Source organism: Strix uralensis, chromosome 19 (assembly GCF_047716275.1).
Source record: "Strix uralensis isolate ZFMK-TIS-50842 chromosome 19, bStrUra1, whole genome shotgun sequence".
In the NCBI taxonomy this organism is placed as follows: Eukaryota; Metazoa; Chordata; class Aves; order Strigiformes; family Strigidae; genus Strix; species Strix uralensis.
Window position 1 is genome coordinate 3256076 of NC_133990.1, and position 25109 is coordinate 3281184.

At 50.0% G+C, this 25109-nt stretch overlaps 2 long non-coding RNA genes and 1 other non-coding gene across 5 annotated transcripts; all 3 read left to right on the forward strand.

Annotated features, from left to right (window-relative positions):
- The first annotated feature begins 166 nt into the window (after nt 1-166).
- LOC141952299 (uncharacterized) lies at nt 167-24093 on the forward strand. 3 transcript variants are annotated; one of them, XR_012631601.1, is made up of 6 exons: nt 167-186; nt 21455-21548; nt 22561-22650; nt 23389-23459; nt 23734-23851; nt 24014-24093. It is a non-coding gene; the product is annotated as an uncharacterized LOC141952299 (long non-coding RNA). The 3 variants fall into 3 exon arrangements; XR_012631600.1 differs by lacking the exon at nt 167-186 and adding an exon at nt 20699-20744; XR_012631602.1 differs by lacking the exon at nt 167-186 and adding an exon at nt 20795-21292.
- On the forward strand, nt 202-13562 carry LOC141952300 (uncharacterized). The gene is made up of 2 exons (XR_012631603.1): nt 202-492; nt 12522-13562. It is a non-coding gene; the product is annotated as an uncharacterized LOC141952300 (long non-coding RNA).
- LOC141952380 (small nucleolar RNA R38) lies at nt 21311-21385 on the forward strand. The gene has a single exon (XR_012631614.1). It is a non-coding gene; the product is annotated as a small nucleolar RNA R38 (small nucleolar RNA).
- Nucleotides 24094-25109: the final 1016 nt, after the last annotated feature.

The following is a 25109-nucleotide window of genomic DNA, read 5'->3' on the forward strand; positions in this document are numbered from 1 at the left end:
GTTTGAGAACTCGGTGTCCTGTTGGAAAAAAAAAATGTTCTGATGGGAAAAGTCTATCAGTGTGGATTGATCAGTCATTGGGAGCGGTGGACTTGCAAACATCAGCTTCAAGCTAACTGAAAAAGCAGCTCCCAAAGCTTTTGCGAATACATACAAGGCAGAAGGAGACAGGTCTTTGCTTTTTTGGTGAGTGAAGTCGTCACACAGCAGAATCCTTTCTGCGGGCACAGTTGCTCCAGCCTCACTGCAGCTGGCATGAATTTTCAGTGCCAAATACACCCCCTTTGCACCCAGAACAGGCTGTTTGCTCCTTTCTGGGAGCTGACCACCACTGGTGGCCACGAGCAGGACACAGCAACGGGGGAAGGAGAGCAGCTGACCAGTGATGGTGGGGAAGAAGCCTGGGATGTGGCTCCTGACCAGGATGCTCCTGGCTGATGGCAGCACCTTCTCCCCATCCTGGGGCTGTAGGGTCACCTCCCCGCCACCGAGGTAAGGTCAGACATACAGACAAGAGCTCCCAGCAGCTTGGTTCTCCACGGTGAGAATTTCACAAGAGCCTATAGAGTTTTCCTAATAGATTTTTTTTTCCCCTGAAGCTTTTTAATTAAGCCTTTACAACCTCAACTCACTTTAAATGGTTTTTTTCTTCTTTTTGGTAAAGGAAATATTATGATCAGGAAGGATAAAACTGCTGTTTCACCTGGAGCTGCCTTCATTTTATAGCAGACTAAAAGCAAGATGGAGAGTCAATAATGCCAGGAAGGTCAGGGGATGAATAAAATGTACATGCACCGAAGGCAGTGCAGAAGAGATTGGGGGCTGGAAAGATGAAAGCTTATCAGGATTGAAGCCTCAAAAGCAGAATCAGCTCCTTAGATGATATAAATCACCTGGACTCCCCTGACATGCTGGTATTGCTGTAGCACGGCTTTTTTCTATTGATTTAAGGGAAAATAAAGGTCAGGGGCTTAGCTGCAGAGGAGGCATCAGGGCTGAGGCTGTTCGGCTCTGGGTGGGCAGGGATGAGCAACAGGGAGGATCTACAAGGTCAGAAACAGGATGGAGAGGAGCCCCAAGAAAGATGTGCAAATGGTGCAGCTGTGATAGCCCTAAAGACTAGGAGCAGAGCCTCATGTAACCCGCTGAGGGTAGCCAACTGGAGCCCAAATTTCCAGAGTTAGCCCAGGCACAGTCATCCTGAACTTAGGGAAAATCCAGATTTCAGTCTGGACCTTACCATCAGTAACTCCGACCTTTCTCCCCCTCCGAACTAGCAAACAAAAAATCCCAGAAAGGGCAACATGGGCCAGCTGGAAATGGCGCCTGCAAATGTCATGGAGCTGCTGGGAACGGGGTCAGCGCACTGCAAACCTGGGTGTGCAAACATCGCTTGCTAAATCGACTGCACGGGGGTGGTGTAGATTTGGGGGATAAAGGTTTCCTGAGCCATGGAAAGGCCAGCTCTCCGCCTGGGGACCTCTGAGAGGGTGTATTTCATGAGAAATGTTCTTTATTTACTCAATCAGCCGCAGCCAGCAGCTGAGCTAAGAGCGGGTGAGCCTGCCTGCAGCGAGTGGCTGCCTGAGGGCTGCTGGCTGAGATGAGGTGTTTGCTGTCTGTGCTGAGATTTGTGATGGTCCCAGAAGGCCCTTGGTGGGTGGGAGTGGGAATTCGCTTAACCTCATTAACTGCGTCCTCTCTGCCGGCCAAAACCACCCTCTGCTTTACAAGAAACACAGAATTGGTAGTGACAGCCCTCACAGACCAGGCGCGGTGTCACCAGTGGCTCTCTGAGGGGTGGGATGCTGATGGTCTCCTCGGGGTCAGGAGGCTGAAGGACATGGTCCCACCATCGTGGTCCCGCTGAGGAGATGCCATTTGTTTGAGGAGGAAGGAAGGATTGTGACATCTCTGCTCTTCTTCTTTCCATCTCTGTCCTCACGAAAATACACTTTGGGAAAAAACAAAAGGGAAATGAAACATCGAGTGGGCTAACCCAGCTGGGGGGTGGTGGAGGTGGTGTGGGACCAGCAGTCCCATGCAGCCTGGAGGAGGGGGCAAAGCTGTGGGGCCTTGCTAGGCCCAGCTCCCTGGGGTTTATCTGACTGTCTGTTTCCATCATTTCTCTGTGAGAAGGGAAAGGGACCACACAGCAGCAGAAAGCCCTGGAAATCTGTGAGGGAGACCGTTCCCAGCACCCTTCCCTCCAACGTCGCCCCTGTATACAATTGGCTATGGAGGATGTATGGCTCGGTATAGGCTCCAACTCAGTGAGATAACGCCTCACAATTAAATTCCTAATTACAGCCAGCGAGTGCACTTTCCCAGCTCTGACTTTCCTGCCTCGGTTGCACACACCGTCGCTCTGACAGACCAAGTGGACCAGTGCTGGGGTCACCCCATCTTGACTGGCCTGTCTGCTCCACCCCCTCCATATCAGACACTGCTGTCTCTCCTCTGCTCCCACTTCTGAGGCATCCTAAAGGCTGCTTGTACCCTATAACTTTTGCTTTTCTCAAAAAAAAAAATCAACCAAAAAACGACAGTAGAAGCACGGGGAGGAAATTGCTTCAAGTTTCTTAACTATCTCATGGAACAAAAATGCTTTTTAAGGCTGTTCAGGGAAAGAGAGGGTCAAATGTCCCTCATTAACGCTGATTTACTGAGAGGGCTGGGAAGTGGAAGAGGGAGACTGTCCAGCTGCCTGTCTCAGTGCACAGGGAGCCTGGTCTGGGATCCAGGCTGGGAGGTGAGGGCCAGTCCCCCCACCATGATTGGAGTGGTGGGTTTACCGGCAGAAGGTACAGCGGGGTGCAGGCTGCTGTGCACCCACGCTGGACCACCTGCACCCCAGAGCAGACCTGACCTGCACTGACATGGCAGAGAGAGAGGGCAGAGCTCTCGCGGCTCTTAGTAGGAGATTGGAAATTTGGTGGCAGCAGTTGAGTAGTCCTTTGCAGGGAGACTGGTGCTGGGTCGGGACAGTTTCCTTGCACCAACCCCAGCCCATGCTGCCCTTCGCTGGCTAGAGGCTAGAGGCTGGCCCAGATTTGAGGGTGTAAATCAGCAGGGTTCCTCTCCAGAGAGAGCTCAATTACACTGATTTACACTTGCTGCGGATTTGGTCCATTCAACCCAATTAAAACTCCAGAGGAAGTGCAGAGAGGCAGGATGTAATTACCCATGCTGGAATCCCAGTTCAGAACAGGAGGCAGAGCTCTCCGGATCAAATTAATCCCTGGTGTAACTCTGCTGAAGTTACACCAGGGCTATAATTGGCCTGAAACATTTTAACTATCTCATTTAATGTTATTCATGCTCTGCTGGAGATGAGAATGTTTATCCTAAATGAGAGACTCTAATGCTCCGTAGCAATAATAGAGTGTGAGGCTTATGCGGTTTCTCATTTACAAGGATGCTGGGGAGGCCAGATTGTCATGGAGGATGCGGCAGATCTGGACTCCCCAAATCTTTAACCATTTCCCTGGCTCCTGCGGTGGCTGGTTGTCCTGTTGTCCTTTCTCCAGTGTGTCCACACTCCCCATGCCCAGGCTGCTTTTCCATCTCTTGGAGATGTTGGGGGCTTGTACCCCAGACACGAGGAGATGTAGAGTGGTAGAAGAGGGAACAGAAAGCACTGAGAGAGGCCTTTCAAGATTAAAGCTCCTATAAATCAGCAGCAGTGAGATTTCCCAGCAACAGACTTGCCTTCCTAGTGATGCTAAAAGGGATTTCCATTGATGAGGCTCCGTGGCCTTTCTCTGAGTCACTCCAGGCAAGCAGCCCCCCCGGCTCCTGCAAAAGGAGGAGGGTCAGCGCTGCAGGTAGCTCAGCAAGCACACGGAGTGCCACGGTCCCTGCTGCCAGCCAGACACCCCCACGGACAGTGTTTCCAGCTGCCAGCCCTGGGTTATCCACCAGGCTCAGAAGCTGATCCTACAGTCATTTTTGCTGCCACCCCAGAGGAGGCCTGAGCACGCTCCCCACGGTGGGAGGCAGCAAGGCACTGTCACCCTCCATGGGGAACACGGCTCAGAAACCACGATCCCTTCCATTCCCCTTCCCGTGGAGATGCCATCGGCCAGCCCAAGCATGCATCCCATCACTTGGGAAGCAAAGCCTGTGGGTTACATTCCTCCCTGCCACAGCTGTACTCTGGCTGGTGGCACCCTGCCAGGGATGCAGTTTGGCCTCAAACCTCCGCTGCGTGCCCTGCATCCTCCCTGAGCCAGCCCTGGCAGGTACCGCTCACTGCAGGCTCTGCATCGGCCTTACTGGGCTTTTGGAGGATTGTGATTATGTGTCATTAAATCTTACTTCCACCCTCCAGGCTGTTTTTAAGACAGACCCCTGGTCTTTCCCTCTGCTTCCCTTCCAGTGGAAACCGCAGGAAAGGCAGATCTGTTTGTTCCAAAGCAATTTTTAATGCCCTGTAGCTTAGCAGAGGCTCGAGCATTACAATTCATTCTGGCTCCTCTCTTTTCCTCAGAGGATATTAGATCCTTCTTTTGATACTTCCTCACTCTTTGTAGATGTTACCCTAGTTTTAATTTCCAGGGCTTCCAGACTGTTTTTAACAATGCTGAGCTTTCAAGATGCTTCCTTCAAACTTTCTCCAGCCATGCTTTCCCAGAGCCTAAATAGCTTTGATTATTCCCAGATGTTTTTAGTTTAACCCCAGAGTAGAATTGTGTAACAGCTTGGAAAGAAGATTGGTAGCAGGCGTCCTGGGTTCTCTTTCCTGGTTCACCAAATTACTTCCCAAGCAGAACATCTATGGGAATTATCCTACAGAAGCAATGCCATTAGCACCAGGTTATTTTGCTATAGAGAACAGGACTAGAGGTGGCTGAAATCCTCTTGCTGATAAAGACAACCCTCATGGGTCATTTTCTCCACCCGTTCCTTCTTGTCCTCTGCTGAGATTTCTAAGCAGGATGACACGTTGGGGCAACAAGGCAACAAGCCCACAGGAAGGCTTTGAGCTGGCATCACTGATGCTGCCAGGCAGCACCCAATGGAAAAGACCTCGATTACCTCCAGGCCAGGCTGGATTCAAGCTGTGGCCATCTCTATGCACCAGCCACCCGGCCAGCAGCACAACAGCGGCTCTGCTCTGCTTGGGCCAAGTTTTCCTTGGCCTGGGAAGATGCGTGAGTCTATCCTGACAGGCCAAAGTGTGGGGAGTAAGGAGTTTTACACAACTGGCTGAGCTCCTAACAAACCTCTGCGGCCCTCCTGACTCCGGCAATCCTGCCGCTCTCATGCTTAAGCCACTGCATTGCTAAACATGCAGAAAAAATATCCCCATTCCCACTAGCAGAGAACCAGGGTGTAGCCGAGCTGGCAGGAGATGCTGTTCCTCTCAACCATCCATAAATCTTCCTGAGATCACCCCAAATACCCCATATTTCTTGGTGCCTCCACCCACCCCGCTGAACCCTTCCACTTCCGTTTCTCAGTCCAGTGCTCAGCTCCTCAAAGCCCAAGGTCACTGGGATGGATGTGAACACATCCATCAGTGTCTCCCTCCCATATGTGGAGGACCACGCCTGGGCAGGGCAAGGAACAACAAGGAAGAAGGAGGAAAACAAGATGGGAAAAGGAAAAAAAGCATCAAGAGAGAATATATTTTTAGCAGAGGGATAAGCTAAGGGACAAACCAACATATGCTGGCATGTCCCCATGACTGCAGTGTGGCACCCAGCCTTGCCAGTTTGTACTAGCTACAGCTGGGAAAGCAGGTGAGAAGCCATCCAGCAGGATCGGGCCCTTGTACAGCCAAACTGACCTGCCGTACAAAGAACCTACCCCAAAGAAAACAACTGTGCCTTTGCCTGGGACACAGAGCATCCCCAGCACCCAGCCCCACCACCGCAGGGTGCAGCGTAGTGCGGAGCTGATGCGCCTCAGGCCAGATCTGTCAGAGCCCGTTGGACCAGGGCTGCTCAGGGTGGAGGCACCAGGGCTGCTCAGGAGGTGCTCAGGAGAGCAGGGAGGAGGTTGAGGGAGGAGGACCAGAAAGCCGAGCTGTGAGTGAAGAGTGTCAGTGCTTGGAAAGCGCAACCAATTTGCTTTTAGTACAGTTCATGCCTCTCCAACAGTGCCTAGAATAACAAATTCCTTCCACCCTCCAAGCCTGAATGCTGGAGGAAGCTGCTGAGAAACTTAATTGATTAGCTGGATGCGTGCACAGAAAAAAATTGCCCAGCATCAAGGAAGTCACTGTCTTTTCAATTAATGCAGACGCTGGTAGGAGATTAGAGAGACCAGCTGCAGCTTTTTATCACACAACCCCTTCTTTTAGTCTGGGAACAAGGCAAGGTCTGTTTTTATGGGGTGACCCATTTTGCAGTGGTGTCGAGGGGCTACAGCATTAGGGCTATGTCCACACCGTGCTCCTGACCCACCCACGGCCCGATCCTTGGTCCTGGCACCTTCAGCCAGCGCAGGGCAGGGAGGCAGGTTTTGGGCTGCCTGAACCTCTCACCCCTCACTCTCCAGTCCCAGAGGTCCTGGCAGCCCTGGCAGCCCCTGAGCAGCAGGAAGAGATGCCCTGAGAGCAACTTCAGCATCCAGGGTGCAGTGGACGGAGCTGAGCACATTGGAGGAGCAGAGTTTCCAGATTTCTCACAGCATCCTCCCAAAAAAAGAGGTGCCCAGCTTCCCTAGCCCCTGCAGGCCATATCCCTGCCTCTCCCAGCCCCTGCCTAGGCTTTCTGCTTTGCTCTCAGCATCTCCAGCTCTGCCCTGCCTGCCACAGGGTCACCGCCTGCGACTCTGTTGCCACACAGGGTTGCTTTCCCTGTTTGGCAAAAGAAAACAAGAAGCCAAAGGCCTGCAGGGGCTGTGAACTTGCCTGTCATGTTCTCTGACAGTATCAAAACCTTTTGCTGCTTGTGTTTTTCCCAAACTGTCACTGCTCATCACACCCCTTGTTTAAACCTCTGATCCTGAAAGCTTCCCTGAGCCCTCTGCAAAACAAATGGAGAGAACGTGGTCTGTTCTCCAAGGGGATTAGACACCACCTCAAAAGCAACGAGGCTGACAATGCCAGAGCTCCCCAGAGCAGGTACAGGCAGAGCCAAGCATGCATGCCTGCACTGTGTGGCTGCCAGAGGTGGGAGGCAGGCAGTCAGCCTGCTAACCCCCAGCTCCCTCCTCTCCCTCAAACTGCTCAGCTCCTGCTTTTTGGCTCGGGGGAAGATGAAAGGGAAAGAAAAGGGCTCGGCCCTCCTGTTTGCTCTCTGCTGAGCGAAACTGCTCTCCTGCCCCCTGCTTCCCCTATTGCTGCTATTTGCTATTTGACCTGAGCAGCCCAGAGGAATTTTAGTCACGGTGCATTCCTAGCACAGCATCCGTTTTCTACAGCAAAACGGGAACAGCTGCCAAGAAACAAATCTTCCCCTGATGCCTGGCACTTCTCATGGGTGGAACGAAACTTCTTGAAACCTCAGGGGAAAAACTACCAGAGCTCAGCTGCAGCAAAACCCATCCCACTCCAGCCCATCCCCTCCAGGGATTTTTGCAGCACGAGGGGGCTCAGACAGAGACTAATGAACATCATGATAGCATCCATACGGTACCTCTTTGAAAGCTTTGAGTGAAAAAGGAACTAAAGAGAGATCTTTTCTTTAGCGGAAGGCAGAGCACTGTGGGAAAGAGTGCACTCTGGCTGAACCCCCCGCCCCAGCACCTAAGATCAACTCTGCCCAGTGCCCTCCTACCTGTCCAGGCCTGTTGTGCCTATTGTAACCCGGCAGGATAGAGGCAGGTAGATGATGCTGATATGGGACACGCTGTGTTCACACATGGCTTGCTGTGAAAGAGCTTTTGAGACTTGTCAGGGCTAAGTGAGGTTTGTTCCCAAGAGCTGTGAGAAAGCCTGGTGCTATCGGAGGCAGACTAGCAAGGGGGGATGCACATAGGGCTTGCATGGGCTGAGCTGGCTCTCAGATTTCAGGTGGAGGTGTCAACATCCATGGGATTGCTGCATGCTTGAATAGCAGAGCTGACAGATGTACATAACCCCTTTCCCCATGAAGGTTAATATCTCCCCAGGTATTAACCAAACGTGGAACAGAGCCTGCAATAGTCTCTCTGCCACACTCTTCTCAGAATGCTGTGGCTCAGCAGGGTTTTCAGTGGAGGCTAAAGACTGAGGTACAGGATCTCTGGCTACCAGGAGGAGTAAGGAGCAGAGCAGCTCAGGTAGCTGATTCAGTCAGGCAGAGCTCCCGCAATGCTTCGGGAGCAGCAGCATTACTCGGTACAGGGAGATGGTCAGAGATACCCAGAAGGGAATAGAAGAAAGACTTTCTGGAGGCCTGGGACCAGCTGAGACACACAAGCAGCCTCAGAGCACATGGTTTCTTGGCCCTTCCAGCTGAAGGAACAACACTTGCTCAGTGTTTGATCACATCTTGAATGCAATAGATAGAATAAGGTCAGAAATATCGGTAACCCAGTTTCTTGGAGGGATTATCCCAAATGACACCTGGTTTTTGCTGGTAACCAGGTTCCACCCTCAGTCATGATGCAGAAGGCAGCTTTCAGACAATATCAGGGCAATATGCTTTTTCTTCTCCACCCTGTATGAGACTGAGGTTTATCTTGAAAGTACTCACTGCAGTTAGTGCTCAGCAGTCTCAGTCTGATAGCAATGGGCCTGATGGAGGTTCAGCTTCACCTTCCCAGTGCACCCCTTTAGCAGGATATGCGGGGACAGGCTCAGTCAGCAGTACCAGCCAGTAACTCACACCAGCTCAGTGGTTCACTCAAGTAAGGGCACTGTTTCTCCAACTGTGAGGATTCTTCGGCATGAAGCAGGTAGAGTTCACAGCTAGGACAGATGCAGCACTGATCTGCTAAAGCCTAAGGCAGTGGCACCAGGTTAACCCCAGTTAAGATGCATTTAAGTTTTCTGTGAAGGTGACATGAAGTTCACATTGCAACACGCATCACATCCTCAGCCATCGAGAGCCCCGGGAGATTGCTGTGAATGCTGCAGAGGGACTGGAGCTACCGACTGCAGGCAAGTTACTTTAGCTTGTATGCTGAAGATGGCAGAAAAGTCTGATCCTTGAAAAAGCAAGAGTTCATTTGTGATCAGGGCTTTCAGGCCCTGTTTACATAGCAAGCCAGTCTCAGCAAGACTAGACTGCAGCTTCTCCTTCCATTTCTTGGCTAGACCAGGCCGTTCTGTTATAACAACACAAGCAAAGTCCACTGTCACAAACACCATCTGCTGAAGAGGAGGAAGGTTTCACACTGTGTCAGTCTCTTTTATCTCAGTGTAGGTTCTGCACAGGAGCTGGCTGAAGTTAGAAAAGCAGAGACCCCAGCAACAGCTTTTCCTGGTGCTGTCTGTGGGCAGTTACTGATTTGACTAGAACAGGGCTTCAGAGAGTCAGGACAGCACACAAACAGGCCAGTCCCTCACATCACTCTTCAGGCTTTGGTTGAAAGTAGTATTATGGTTTTCCCCCACCAAGAGGGGCTCAAGAGTTAAGCCAGCCCAGCTGAGCTTGGTCTTTCTGCTTTGGATTAGGTCACTCCAGCAACAGAAGCAGCAACAGCCAAGCTGGGACTACATACATCTGCATACGCCTTCCCTCCGAATCTGCACAGAGGTGCAGCCACACACAAGTCAGCAGCAGCAAGGTCAGCTCCTTAAGCCACCCAACAGGTATTGGAGCTTCTCTGGAAACAGCATCTTCAGGTCACAGCTCAGTACCATTGTCAGACTGAGCAGCTGAAGCAGGAACATCATTCTAGAGACTAGAGCAAACACGGCAGATCAGAGCACATTTCTATAGCAATACAGGTTGCACACACCAGCCAAAGCAACTCACAGCAGAGACATCTCTCAGCTATGGATGCTGAGGTGATATATACCCCAAAGCAAGGCATGGGGCCGAGCAGGATTGGGCCAGGAGAAGACCGGGGCGAACACAAGACTGGGCAGGAGCACAAGCCCTTTCCCTGGTTGGGCAGGAGCAGAGCAGATGGGAGTGGGCAGAAACTAGCCCCAGCTCAGGGTGGTGACCAGCTGAGACCTCAGGCAGGTTGGTGGGGAGTACAGCCCTCCTTTGCTCCCCAGGGACATTGTTCTCATATGTCCTCCTCATAGATGCACCCTCATTTTCCCAGCCCAAAGTCTCCCCCCCGCTGAGAAGGATGTCCCTTCCCCTGAGATCCCACACAGATGATGATCCTGCTCTAGGGCAGATGCTCCAGGACTTGGGATGTGGGATCCAGAGCACCAGATCTGCATGGAGGCTGGAGAGTAGCCACCGGTCTCCAGCAGCCTGCAACACCCAGGGCTTCAGATCAAGTCCCTCTCAGCCAAACCAGGGTACAGCTCCAGCTCTTCAACACAAAAAAACTGAATTAGTTAAAGTCATGTTGCCAGCTGTGTATTTAAACAGGAATTACACAGGGTTCCTGCTGTGGTCGTGCACCAGGTGCTGGTAGTGCTACCAAGGCAGATGAGGAAGGAGGGGCAGTGGGCCAGGAGCTGGGACCCCCCATCTCCTGAGAGAGGTGCTCAGGGGAAAGAGGGGCTCCTGAATCCTGCCCACATACAGGCAGGGTACCCCAGCCTGCAGCACCTGCCTCCTTTGAGCTCCCTGGCTCCTGCTGAGCTCTGACCACCGTGAACCTCAGGTCTAGGAAGGAAAAACATCATTGGGAGCACTCACAGCCACTGACTCCTAGCATAGATGCCCCGGCCCTGAACTGGGATCCTACAGCACAAGGTGCTGGCCAAGTGCAGACATCAAAGGTGGTGTCCGTGCCAAACTGCAGCCTCTTGGAGAAAAATGTTAGGGAAGCGATTATGAATTTGGAGCCTCCCAAAGCCCGTTAGCAGCTGGATCCTCTGGATGAATAAAGCCCTGCCAAAAATTAAGATCTGTTTCTGTGAAGCTGAAACAGCAAACTTGTTTGTCTTTCCTCCTTCCCCTCCCAACCATGTTGTTGTTTCAAACATTTACAGAGACCTTTATACTGTTTAAATAATGATGGGGGGGGCGGGGATTGTTTTCACTTTTTTGCCAGCTGCTCCAAGTCAGCAGCACTTCACACACAACTTCTGGTAAATCAGGTGCTGTGCTTTGAGACAGTACCACCCACGCTGTCCTGGTTACTCCTGCCTCAGTTTGCCTGTCCCACACCTGGTCTGGCAGAAGGAACCCCCACGACCCCCCTAAGCCTGAGTCATGCCCCCACCAGCTGCCGGGGAAGGGGGTTACCCTGAGACTGGCGAGCTGCAGCAGCTCCCTCTCCTCTGCAGGCTCTGCTGTGTGCCTGTGCCAGAGGAGTGCCGGCAAGGGCAGCCCCTGGTTTGATAGATAAAGGGGTGCATGTCCAGCTCCCACCACACAGCCCCCCCCAGCAGCACTCCCCAAGCTCACACACCAGTGATAGTGCACCCATATGTGGCGGGCAGCCGTGGTGGGGCTTTCTCCCCCTGACGTGGCGAGGAGAGGTGGAGGAGGATGCCGCCGCGGCTGAGTTCTCCCATCCCTGAGCACAAGTGCTACGGAAGATCAGCCATCTCCCGTGGTGCGTGTTCTCCCGCCCACCTCCATCGGCAGCAAGGCTGCTTGAGATGACAGCTGAGGGGAGAAAGGAGAGCACTTGAAATGTGCAGGGGGAGAGACGGCTGAAGACAGACCGACCTTTATGCAACAGCAGAAGCATTAGGTCAACAACAAAGCAGCAGTACATGTGTTGGTAGTTAAATCAGAAAGAAAGGCACGTGAGTCTCTCCCTCGTGGGCAGGTCTCCAAGAATTCGGGGGTTGTCTTGGGCTGATTGAGTTTTATTTGCAACCTGGCAGAGGCCGGGGGGAAAGGGAGTGAGGAAGGCTGTTGAGGGGAGCTGGAGGCTTTTTGCAGGATGTTTGGACTGAGTGAAAGGACAGAGAAATGTGTATGAGACATGCTGTGGAAGCAGGATGTGGGATAGAGAAAATGTTTATACAGTCAACCATGGACTAATCCATGGGAGGCTTTGGAGACCATAAAAGCCATCTGCAAATGGATAGATCATATTCTGTAGGAAACCAGTGGTTTAAAACAATGCTACCCTCACTCTTTGATCTCTTCTAAAGAGATCAGACTTGGGAGCCTGAAGAGAAGGGAAGGATAAGCAGATCCATAAGTTCTGCCCACACAGGCGGGGTGGGTAGGAAGGATCATTCATGGGCCATCAAACAAAACTAACAGGAGCCAGACACAGAACAAACGAAAGGAAGCTGGTCCTTCTCACAGCACGGACTGACCTGTGCAAGTCCTCCCTGCAGGAGGGAATGGCTGTTACAGGTTGACAGGGGGACTGGGCAAGTTCATGGAAAATAAAGTAATTGAAATCTCTGTTCCAGAGAAAACCTGTTAGTGGAGGCACTGAACTGACATCTGGCTCTCAAAGTTCACACCCCTCAAATGGTTGGTGGCTGGGAAGGTACTGGGAGATGTACTATATGTAATCACCCTGCTCTTGTACTTCCCTAGGCAACCATTTTGGACCTCTCTTGGAAAAATGATGTTAGTCTGGATGGCCCTCGGCCTGATGCTCTGCAGCAGGGTTCCTTCAAGGAGATGTCACCCAGAGGCTGCCCTCAGCAGATCTTCTTACAGACAGCAGGAGTTAACTGCAGGGCTTTACCCAACTGCCCTCTAATCTAGTGAGACCTCAGTTTACCACTATGGACTTGGTCAAACTAGGCATTTGGCCTGCTTTCCCTGCATAAGGGCAAGAAAAATGACCTAACGGGTCCTGAAATAATGTGCCCTTTCATCATTGTGCCCTTTCATCATTTAAAGATGTTCTTTTCCACAAAGCAATGAAAGCAGCAGAGATGCTATTCTCAAAAGTACCTCAAAACAATTATCTCCTTCCTCTGGTATAAACGATGGGAAGCAAGAGGTAAGCCAGAGATATGGCATTTGCAATTCTCCATTTTCAGTCTTCAGTAGGAAGAAATGTTGGTGATTTGTATTGTGCTTTGACACAACCGCTTGACCTCAGTGCAGCTTATGCTAATTACTTGCAAGAATATGCTTGTTGGCTCCGTGCGTGCCTAGCATATTTCTTGTATCTAAGCTTGATAGATGAAATATTGCTTATATGACAGTGCAGATTGGGTTGACTGAATCAACGGCTGGTTGGCCAAGCAATCCAAGCAAACAGAAAAACTGTTTGCAATAAAAGAGGACCTGAGAAGTTACTCATTAATATTGCCTAGATATTTTTATACCAACTCACTCCTTTTCTGCTTACCGTGCTTTTAATCTCTCAGGCTGACACAGAAAATGGAGAGGATCCATCTCTTTGCTCAAAGCAAGGTCAACTCTCCTCTCCTGGTAACTGCTTATCTAGCTGGGCCTTAAAGACCTTCAGTGATGGAAATCTTACGCCTGGTTTCACTAGCTTTACAGTGTTAACATTTTTCCTACTATCTTTGAGTGCATTTGTGTAGCTGTACACATCTTCCATCTCTGGGTATGCTCTGATGATATATATTTTAATTAAACATATTCATCCATGAAGAAGCTGGATTCCTACTGCTGTTGTTCAACAAGTGCATATGTCTGGCCCCAGGGATTATCTATGCACACACCGCAATCGGAACAATTTGTTGTGTGCTCTCTGTTCTGATCAGCTCCTCCAAGGAACGAAGCTGTGAACGCAATCTGGCTAGCTCTGACAAGATGGTCACTTTGCCTGGCTGGGACATCAGACCTGAGGTGATCAAGTCAGCGGATGAGTTTGTCTCTGTTCCCCTGACATCATCTCCTCAAGCTCCATTCCCTCTTGCACTTGAGGATGGTACCTTAAGACAGGTTTTGGTGCACCGTGCCCAAAACTCAGTTGAGGAAATAGGGAAGAAGTGGGAGGAACAGCTGAGTGGCTGAAGTTGACATTTCTTCTGCTGTTTAGCACCGTCGGGAGGAGAAAGGGGAGCCTTTTCTGTTCTTCACCTGCAGGAATCCATATCATGGCACCTGCAGATACCACCATGCTCCCAGAAAAGCCATCCCTTCGCTGCACAGATATTCTGTAAAGATAAAGCTCCTGTTATTCAGTGTACAAGGGTCAGCCTTTAGATAGGCCCCAGTTACAGCAGAGCATTTCTGAGCCTGCTAAAATTCCACGTAAGCACACAGGACTTGGTGAGGAGGAACGGGTTTAAGCGTGTATTTAACATTAAATGGAGGCTTAAGAGCTTGCCACTGGGAGAAGGGAAGAACGTTTTGTTTGCAGCGTGCCTTGTCCTGTGTGGGAAGATGCTGCTTGTCTGCTACTGAGCTCCAAAGAGCCTTTCTGGTATTTCTTGGGACTGATTTGAAGCAGCAGACACCAGGATCTGGGACCTCATGGCAGGCTTTTTTTTTTTTTTTTTTAACACTACAGATCTTTTCTCTCCCAAGTCTGGCACCTGAAATACCAGCAAGCAATCTCCAGCCGTACCCCAAGGGACTGTTCTTTGTGCACTGCTGTGTACACAGCATATGTAAGAGAGGCAAGCATCAATCTAGCTACCCCCTGCACCTCGACGTCTCCTCGTGCTTTGTACGCTCAAGCCATGCAGGGGGCTGGTGCCTGCCAGACGCAATTAGCCATGGGGGACTAGCTTTTTAATGTGTTCAAATACCCTGGTTGCTTCCCCCAGCCATATGTGGAAGATGATCACCACAGCAGGGCATCTCTGAATAAACAGATGCTTTGTTTCTCCAGGCTTTGTGGAACCCTGTCTGCAAGGTGGGACCAGGAGAAGCGGGGGGGGGGAAATCAAGAGGAAATCAAATTGCTATCAGTAAGCATGGAGAGTTTCTCCCTGGAGGGACTTACAGGCAGCCAAGAGGGGAAATGGGTGGGGACCTTGTCCTTCAATTTAAGCGTGGGATCAAAGCCCAGCTGAAGTTGAAGAGGTTCTGTCATTGATTTCTGTTTGTGTTTCTGCCTTTCCCTTCTCTGTCACATATTCTGCCCATTCTCTGTTATCTGCTCTAGGGATAACCACACACCCTACAGCAGAGCTGCCACTTCCTTGTAAAGGGGAATGCTGTGACTTTGCAGGACAGATGCCGAAGTGCCTTGAGAAAGCCGAAAGACAGGGGCTTAATGTAGCATACGATTTGCTGGAGGAAGCAATCCCCTCCAGATCCTCTGCTGGGAAGTTGAGAGCAGCCCCAAAATGTTCACATGTAGATCTCCATGGCCTTTTAATAGCCTTCTTTACTTGCTCAACCTTTCAGAGACTGGAGCAAGAAAATACCGTAACTGATGGAGATTGGCCACAGGAAGTCTATCAAAATTATGTCCAAATTGCCTTTGGGAGCAGCACTGCGACTGCCTGAGGAAGGAGAATTTGTTCAACCAGAACTGTTCAGGCCAGACTCTAAGTTCCTTCGCATCCCTAGGAAGGTTCACAGACTCCAGAAGAGCCACCATGTTCTGCTGACCTCTGGGAGGCTTCGCCTTGTACTGCAGCTCCCGGGTGAAGTTTGCGCGCTGAAGATGTGTGTGACATGGACGCCCTCTAAAGGGAAGAGCTGAGATTAAGTCCCACACAGGAGAAATTGCAGAGATTTAAGAGAGCGTGGGCATGGGCGAGGCAATGACCGTATCTCTTCATCCAGAGTCTTTGTTCTGCCTCTAAAATATGCTTGGAAACATTATCTGTGCGCTGCAACCATGAGTAATTACAGTCAACTCACTGCACACTTAGCTAATGCCGTTCTGAGCTTTACATTGTCGAGCCAGTTCCTTACTTGGTACCTGGCAGAGCTTACCCATTTGTAGGCACAAGCAGACAGTTAGTTAGTCTATGGTCCGAGCAGCTTCCACCCAAAAATCAAGTGTATGTCTTCCCTCCTTCCAGGATCCAAATTCTGCACAAGGGAGGATTTTAGTTGTTTTATTTTACTTAAAAAAAACCAAAACCCTTATGTCCCTTGGGGACTTAAAGGGCTAATTCTAGTTGTGGGGTTTGATGTATTTGCTTATTTGGAAAGCTAAAAGTAGTCAGGCAGATTGCCAGTCACATCTTCACAGAGCAAAGGCCGCTGCAATAAAGGCTGCATTAATTACTGCTGTTCTGTAACATCATCCACCTTCCCACCAGGCCAAACACTCGTGCACCAGGCTCCTGTGGTGCAGGAAGGCGCTGAAGCTCTCATGCCCTCATGCCAGAGCACAAGACTCGCTGCAGGCTGCTGCCTCCCGGCTCCCAGGGCAGCCTGCTAGACTTTCTGCAGCTAGCAGAGGGCACAGAGGGCTGGGGAACACCTCGTAGTCAGCCACTTGTGTTGGAAGCAGCTTATTTTTAACAGCATGTTGGCATCTCTTTACAGCCTTCTTGCACCACTGTAAAAAAAAAAGTGCCTCTTGCAGTCTGTTGACTTTTAAGAAACAACATGGGCTATTCTGGAAAGCAAAGGACTCACGAGTTGGGTTAAATCTATGCTCTAGAAAAAAAATAATAAATCAGGTTCTAAAACAGGAACAAGGCCAGGAAGATTCAGGCACTAAAAATAAACATGAAGTCACACTGCCTTTCCCTGGGAACTTGACTGTCTCGCCGGGAGAGGGGCCGGCCGGTGTGGGCAGCAGCACGGAGCCGTCTCCCAGCCATCGGAGGGAATCCAGGATCAGAGACACCAAGCTCCTCATTAGCACAGCCAGCTCATGGGACTCAGCTCTTTAGGATAACACGAGGTTTTCACAGACTGGGCAGTCCGGGCAGCCAGGTCAGGCAACAGATAAGCTGGCCACGCCGTACTGATGCCTGCAAGACCCTTCCTCAAAGTCAACAACCTAGCACCCTACGCCTGTGCAGTTAGCTGTTGACAGGCATCAAAACCACAGGTTCTTGCCTAGTTCGACTCCACTGAACGTATTGTTCAGTCCAGAAACCGGCGTCTCGTTCTTGCTTGTGGCTTTCTCTGCACCAAAAAACGTTTAAGGCAAATGTCTGCGCATGCATCCACCGCACCAGCCCATAGCTTAAACATTGATTGGTACCATTTCCTGAAGTCCTCGTAGCCCTTGTCCACGGGGGCGATATGCACAGAACAGTTAGAAGGAAGTATAGAAGAAATAGAAGTGACAGTACATGTAATCATGCATCGCACGGTAGCTATGCTAATTAATAACATATTTTAACCATAACATATTTCAATCTAACTGATTTTACAAAATCAAAATGTGTCCCAGGCCGAGTTTGAGGACTTGCTTACAGCTCTGGGGGATCAGGAGTTGATTGTCTACCATGACAATCGCAAGGCAAACATATATTAAAAGAATAATTAGAGCAATAGCTAACAGTGCCCCAATACAAAGTAACAGAATTGTATACATTTTGTCTTCTCCTCTTGTGACTCTTCTGGTGGTATCAATTCACAGATGGTGTCTCTATCATGACAGGAGAGTGCCTTCTCTGAGTTATTCCCAGGGTTCTGGCCATGGTTGTTGAATGCAGCCCTGGTCTGCCGGAGTTGGGGTCTGCGTACACAGCAAGAAAATGGATTTCCACGCCCCCAGCCCAGAGCGCATGTGTGGTTTGGGCCTGGGTACTCTCCTCATGGATTTTTCCTGCCTTATGGTTCTGTTGTTTCAATTCCAATACAAGTTACCAATGATTTTTGCCATATCTACCTCTCCCACCCCATAGGTGGCGGAGCAGCAGTCTCCTCTTACGTTGAAATTAAGGAGACCATGATTGAGTTTTATGTTTGGTCTGTGACAATTACGATAGCCATGGGTCAAGTTTGGCCAGAACCAAAATGGAATCAGAATCTCCATTTAATTTTAACACAACAAATTACTCGGATACTGCATAGAAATGATTGTTGGGTCTGTACACATTTACCAGAACACTCTTTAGGAACACCAAAGTACAACTCCAATCCCTGACAATACCCTCTTACACAATAATATCACATTACTCAAGGCCAGAGCTATGGACAGATGACAATGAGCGCAGCCTTTCAGTGAGGCAGTGCTAACATGGCTAATCAACAAGAAATCCAAATAGAAGAACCACAAGTATCCTGTAACTATCATTGTATACAGCGATGTCATTTAAATGATGCAACAACTCCATACTGTAAAAAAACCAATACTATAGATGCAGGACTAAGCAAGGGGTGTAACAGTTACATGGGGTATGTAAATGGCCAATTTGATCTAGCCCTCTTAGATTTAAATGAAACAAAACCAAACCCTCAATTGGGTGGCCCGTACCCCGAACATAAGGAAGAGGATGGTATTGGCTGTGTGGTAACTGAGCTCAGAAAATACTACCCCTAGGATGGAAAGGGGTGTGCACCCTGGGAGCCCTAGTCCCAAATATAACAGTAGTTAATAAGCTGCATGAACAGAGTGGATGGGTGAGGACAAACCAGAAAGACTCACAGTGCTATAGCAGATCGTCCTTATGCATTCCAGTTTTGTTAGATGGTTTCTCCCTTGGCTCAGAGTAACTGAATTGGAAAAGACAATCGTAAATATCTTCACCGTAATTGAGAACATAGAAAACAGAACTATGGACACCAGACAAGCATTACAAATTGAAGTGCCCAGTTTATCTCAGGTAGTATTACAAAATCAAATGGCCCTTGACTTACAATTGGCTTCACAAGGTGATTAACACAAGCTGTTGTGTATATGTAGATCAGAATGGTATAGTTTCCACGGATTTGGCAGAAATCTGGGAACAGACAGAGGTCCTGCCTCAGGTCACCAAGGACAATACATCCTGGGGCTTTGAAGAATTGCAGCACAAACTCACCTCTTGGCTACTGAATTGGACATGGTTGAAAAATTTGTTTGTAATGATCACAATGATAATCGGTATCGGTGTTCTAGCACGTATCATGATTCAGTGTTGTAGCTGCTGCTCACAATTATGCTTTAGAATCAAATATGGGAAACTGATATAGAATGAGACTTACAGGATATTACATTATCCTATAAGTCTCAAAGGGGGGAGTTGATGCCTGTGAGCAGTTGGTGCCAGCAAGTTGAGGCCTGTAACAATTAGTGATAAGAAAAACATTCCATTATACCTTAAATATTCAGAAATTCTTTTACCAAACAATGTTTAACTTTGTATTTAACAAGGCTTGAGTGATTAAAACGTACAGAGAAAATATCCTAACCATGAGAATAGATACATCCTGGCAGAAATGCTCAAACAAGGCAGGTAAGAGAGAACAGATTGGCTGGACAACAGAGTTGGGAAACATCCAAGGAGAAGAAACTGGCCTCAAAAAAGACTTGTGACCATAAAAGGGAAAAAGCAGTAGGGGGCTAACGCCCCAAACGACCACTGACCACCACCCAAGACCCCCGTGCATGCGTGGTGTAGTTTTGCAATGCCAGCATTATGTACATGTAATAGATAAGCAGAAAGGTGGAGACTTCTTGGAAAATGTATGAATATTCATGTATTTAAGGTATATAAAGGATGAACTTTTGTTTTAGCATGTGCACGTTAGGTAGAACGATCCCCCGTGCATCCAGCGCTGCAGTAAAGAACGCCTGCTTTCTAAAACTCCAAAACGAGTCTTAGAGTTCCTGTGACAGGCTTTTACGGTAACAGTACAACGCCCATGTAGGAAGCTTACTCTTGCTATCGCTCTGGGGAACTGGGCAACGTTCCGCAAGCACATCTTTGATTCCAACGTCCCAAGGGCCTGCGAATCCCCCACTTTGGCGCTCAGACATTTCCGTTAAATACAGGGCTTTCATCTGTACTCAAGACGTCTCCACTTTCAGACTCATGTTTGTCTGCTTTCCATTTCCAGTCACTGGAGCTTTTCATCACAAGGATGGATAAAGTTTTGGAGGGAGAAAGTGGGTATTAGATATTCTTATTTTTCCTCCCCTTGGTTCTATTTACACGTCGTTATTATTTATAAGCTAAAGAGGACCCTATAGATTTCATGGCAGGTTTTAACAGCGAAGGCCAATCATAGTACACACTGGAAGCATCACATATTCAAAGCACAGCACATAAATTTACTAATCTCTGACTAATCCCCAATCTCCAGCTAGTTAGCCTTTTTGAAGTGTGCCCCCTTCCTACATGAGCTAAAGCTTGTTCAGCCTTTTGAAGCATTTAGCGTGCTAAATACAATCACGCGTGTCTCCCCAGTAAACAGGGCACATGAAGAATGAATAAACGCCGTTAGTGAGCACCGTGACAGTGCAAGAGATCTGCGTATGGAGCCCAGGCCCAGCTCCAAGTGCATGTGCCTGTATCACCGAGGCTGACCCCCTCCACCTCCATGCTTCCGTGCATCAGCTGCTGAGCCCTTGGCCAAGGTTACAGCTGTAGAAGTGGCCTCTGGAGGAGCCGACCCTCACCCTAGTGATGAGTTACACACACTTCGGTCTTTGCCTGTCTCCTATTTCTCCACCCTGGCAGACAGCGGATGGAGCGCGGGCCCCAGCCCTGCTCACAGCTCCTGTCCCAGACACCCCCTATACCAGCTCACCCCCACGCTCCCGGGGGCCAGCCCCGAGGTCGCGGTGCCTCGGGCGGTGCCCGGGCCCTACGGCGGCGACAGGGCCGGGCCTGGCCTGCCCAGCGATGGCGGCTGCTGAGGGGCGGGACTGCCCTTCCCATGAGCCCCCGCGCCTCTCGCGAGGCTTGGCGAGCGCGCGCAGCCCCCCCCCCCCCCCACTTCCGTCTCCGCGTCGACATGGCGGCTGGGACGCGGGGGGTGAGTAGGGCGCGCTGCCATCGCCAGCCATCCGCGGGCACGGCGGCCCCGAGGGGCGTGGGGACAGCGGGAGGGGGAGCGCAGCAGTTTTGCGCGTCGCCGCGGCTGCCTGTAGGGGTGCGGCGAGGCCTCGATGTCTGCCTGTGGGGACGTAATGTTGCCCCCCCCTTCCGCCATGGCGGTAAGCAAGGCCGGGCTGCGCTGGGCCCCATGGCTCCTGCTCGCCGCCTGGACGGGATGCGCCTGGCAGCACTGGTTTTGTCTACGCTTGTAGCGGTTCTTCCCCAGCAGCGCCTGTGGGAGGGTGTTTAATACAGTAGCTGCCGTAGCTCAGCCTGAGCGTTGCCATCAGCGCGGTGCCGGGGCTTCTCTGAGCGCTCTGCCGGGCTGAGCCCGCATGACCCGTCCCCTCGATCGAGTACCCACGCAGAGAGAGGGCCCTGGGGCGAGTCCTAGCCAGCGGGTGCCATTGCTGCCCGGGCGAGGAGCACGCTGACCCCGGAGCCGGGAACAGGTTTCAGTTGTTGGGATGGCCCCACCTGGCCCAGGTTTGGCTGCTCTGGAAGCTGAGCTAGTGATGATAAGGTTATCCCTGTCTGAAATTGATCTTTCCCCTGTGGAAGCACAACTCTGAGGCTCAGCACTAAAGACACAAAGGTAAAAGAAGGGTCTGTTACATGAACTGACACTCTGTCCCCTTTCTGTTTCAGAGCATGGCGTGGTGTCAAGCAAGGGTGAAAACACCTGCCAGGGAAGCTGATTCCTTCACCAGACTGACAGTAAACCTGCACCAGCTGCACAATGGCGAGAAACATCAGCATCTCTCTTGTCATAGTCTAGTTTTCTCACCTCTTGCTGAGCTATGGAAATAAGAGTCATTGTGCTGTGTCAGATGATATCCTCCTGTGTTCCTGAGGCTACTGGGAGGAAATATAAAAGCCCAATGGCTTGATTAATGTAATTAAGCCAATCAAGGCTGTAGCTTTGTTGCAGCTGCCACCTGAGTGTGCAGCCCTTTGCTGCCATGGAGCACAAGTTGAAAGGCAGCACAAAATGAATGGGAAATTTACTGTTGTTGGTGCCCAGCAGAGCACCTGCTTGTCAGCGTGGTCAAAGATGAGCAGGATTAGAAGTCGGAGGGATTGGATGACAGCCCATTATGGAGACACTTGACACAGCCCATCTCATAACTGTATTTGTCACAGAAATAGACCTAGTGAAAGAATAATTGTTCTGTTTGCCTGCTGGAGGTGCACTGGGGCAGTTGCAAACTTGGATCAGGTTGCTGGGGGTGGGGAGGTGCAGTTCATGTACACCACAGGGTCATCCTAGAAAGGACACACCCTGAATCCTTCCCCAGAAGGGAGGTGTTTGTTTTAGGTCTGTTTGAATGCATTTCTCAAGATAGGCCCATAGACAGTTTACATCCTGGATGAATTGATTATTCTTGTGTGCAAGGAGGGAGTTGGACTGAGATGTTTCTGTATGATGATGAGGAGGGTGTCTGCTTCAAACAGCTAAAAAGGGTCTAAACCACCAAAGTCTCGAGCTGGTGGGTTTTTTTCTAAGCAATGATTTAAATAGCATCCACTTCCCAAAATTTCTTATCTCTGAGTGAGACAACTCACAGGCAGGCATGATCCTTTGTCCCCGAGGGACAGGTTTCTGCTGTGCTAAGTTTGTGAGACAAATTTGCCTGCCTCTGAACGGAAAAGTTCCTGACTTGCTCTTGTTTTTTTCAGAAGGGGTGGAGAAGAAATGAGTGGAGGACAAACTTTATTTGTTGCTAACGGTGTTCAATGCAACTTGTATTTAGGAGGAAATCGTCCTGCAGAATCCTGGGGTTGTACTGTTGCCCGAAGACAGCTTTGGCAAGAGGGCAGCTGCTGAGCTGAGCTTCAAGCTGGTAAGAGAATGCTTCAGTATTGCATGCTGCTCATTTTTAATTTATTAATTATATGTCAGATCTGTACGCTGCGTGACTCATCTGCTGAGCAGAATATCTAGTCTTTGAACGCTTACCAGAAAAAATACCAGTCATCAGGAAGAACGCTGGTCATCAGCATGTTGGCATCTGGGTGTCTTTGCTGTATGTAATTTTGTAGAACTTGAGGAGTTTATATAGCCAAGGGCGGGAGAGAAACTGAGCCTGTGATGTGCTGTTATCCCTGTCTGACAACTCAGCTGTGAGGGAGAAACAACTGTACACTGAGGCTTATATATTTCCCTTAGTGGGTCTCTTACGCCTTGCAAAGACTCAGCTGACACGAGTGGCACCAGGAGGGCAAAAGCAGCGTCTCCCCTTTCCTCCTGCCCTTGCGATGAGTGACTGCAGCACAAGCCCAGTCCCACTCCCACTGGCTGTCCGGCCACCAGCTTTCCAGAGCCCAGATACAGGGGCTGTAAGTGCTGCCTGCTGCTGTCATAGCACCGTTTAGATCTGTAAAGGGCTTTTAAGTTGCTGATCCAAACAGTGAGGCACAGCTGCAGGTTGAAGGGCAGATACGAAATGCCTTTTTATTTGACCTGATGTACAGTCATTGAATACACAGGCTGCGGCAGCACTTTGTCTCGAGGTAGCTGACAGCTGCATTCTGCTAAATAATTTCATGCTTTATTTAACAGGATTTGTATTTGTTTGCAGAAGATCAATAAACATTCGCTGACAGGCTGAACTGGCAAATTTGATGACAGTGGACTTCTTAAGAAATCAAGGTTGGTATGCAAAAGGAGAGGAAATGGTACTACAAAGCAGCAGCCAGATGGGTTGCTCTGTCAGTACTGCTGTGTTCCAGTCACAGGGGAGAGCACGTGGGGCTTTCGGCTTCCAAGGAATAAGGGGAAAAAACTGAAGGGGCAGCCTGATGATAAATAGGAAAAGTGAAAGCTGCTCAGTGCTTTGAGAATAGAGGGGGGCAGGAATTGTTTCAGAACAGACTTTTTTAGGAAAGCAGTTACAGTGTTGCTTTGTGGTGTCTCCCAACTTTAGAAGCAAAGCAAGGAAGATTGTTCGGGAGTGGGGGCCCTTCCCAACCGTGTAAAATGGCCACATGTCTGTAACCACAGCTCCTCCTCGCTGCTGGGTGGCTGCTGCAGCTGCATCCTGGGTAAGTTCCCAGTAAAGCCAAAGAGGATTTGGGTACTAGTGCCAGTGGCTTGTGGGGAGCAAGAGTTTGTCTCCCGAGACCTGTACTCTGGATTAAATAGTACAGATCAGGAACTTTTCAGCTGACAGGTGCTTTGCTCTGACACTGTCTTTTTTCCCCTAGGACCTGGTCTACAGCTAGCTGGAGGAAAAAGTGGTTCCCTGCAGTCTTCTGTTCCAGAATAAAATAAGTTATAGAAAATATTGGGAGTTGAAGTTGGGTTTTTTGTAAAGGTTATTTACTTGAACAGAAATGATTTTGAGCAGGTAGAAAGGATTTGGGGTTAAAACACTTCCTGAAATTCAGGCAGTTGTGAGCTTACCCTTCATAGCAAAACCTGCTCCTCCCCAATACCTAGAGACTTCAGTGTCTGCAGATGCTGAAAGCTGAAGAAAAGCAATTCATGGTGACTGTGACAAAACTGCTTACAGCTAAGCTAGGACTGGTGGCAGAGAAGGTTCTTGTGGTTAGCTTCGAAGCTCAAAGATAAGGGAGAAGAGAGAGGCAGTAGTGCAGCCATCAGGTTCCTTGTCTGATAAGCCCTTGAAATGGAGTGTGTTTAACTGCAGGGCTGGGCGCCACCCTTGGCTAGAAAACCTCCTTTTTTGAAACAGGAATGAAGGGTGGGTGTGGTAGTTCCCGATGGGCACAAACAGCTCTGCCCAGGAGCTGGATGGGATTCCTGGCAGGATGCCGCCCCGTGACAGCACTCGTTTTAAAATCCTTTTGCCCTGTGTGTCGAGGTGCTGCTGACTGCCATGTTCAAGGTCACTTGCGTGGGCTGTGCTGAGGCTCGGCCAGAGCTGGTTAGAGGAGGTTTTGGTGCTGTTTTGGTCAGGTGATGTGAGGATCAGGCTCGTTCTTGTCATGAAAGAGGTTTTGCTGAGCGCTTGTGAATAAAAAACAGGCCTAACAGGCTGCCTTGTGCCATTGTAAGGTGGCTCTGATGCGAACAAATGTTAATTTGAGACCTGGAACACACGATGGGCTCCACGCTAGAGATTACATCTGGAACGGGTTTACAGACTAACCTTCTGTAATGCTGCTTGGAACTGGCTGGCAGGAGCCTGCTGTGAGCTTGAGGGGGTTGGAGGTTCCCTGGCCCATGGCCCGGGTATCTCTTGCTGTCTCCGCAGTAAATCGTTCCTCCCCAGCTGACATTCACTAGATAACATCCCAGGTGGAACAAGGCTGAGCTCAGAGCCGCTCCTCAGCTCCA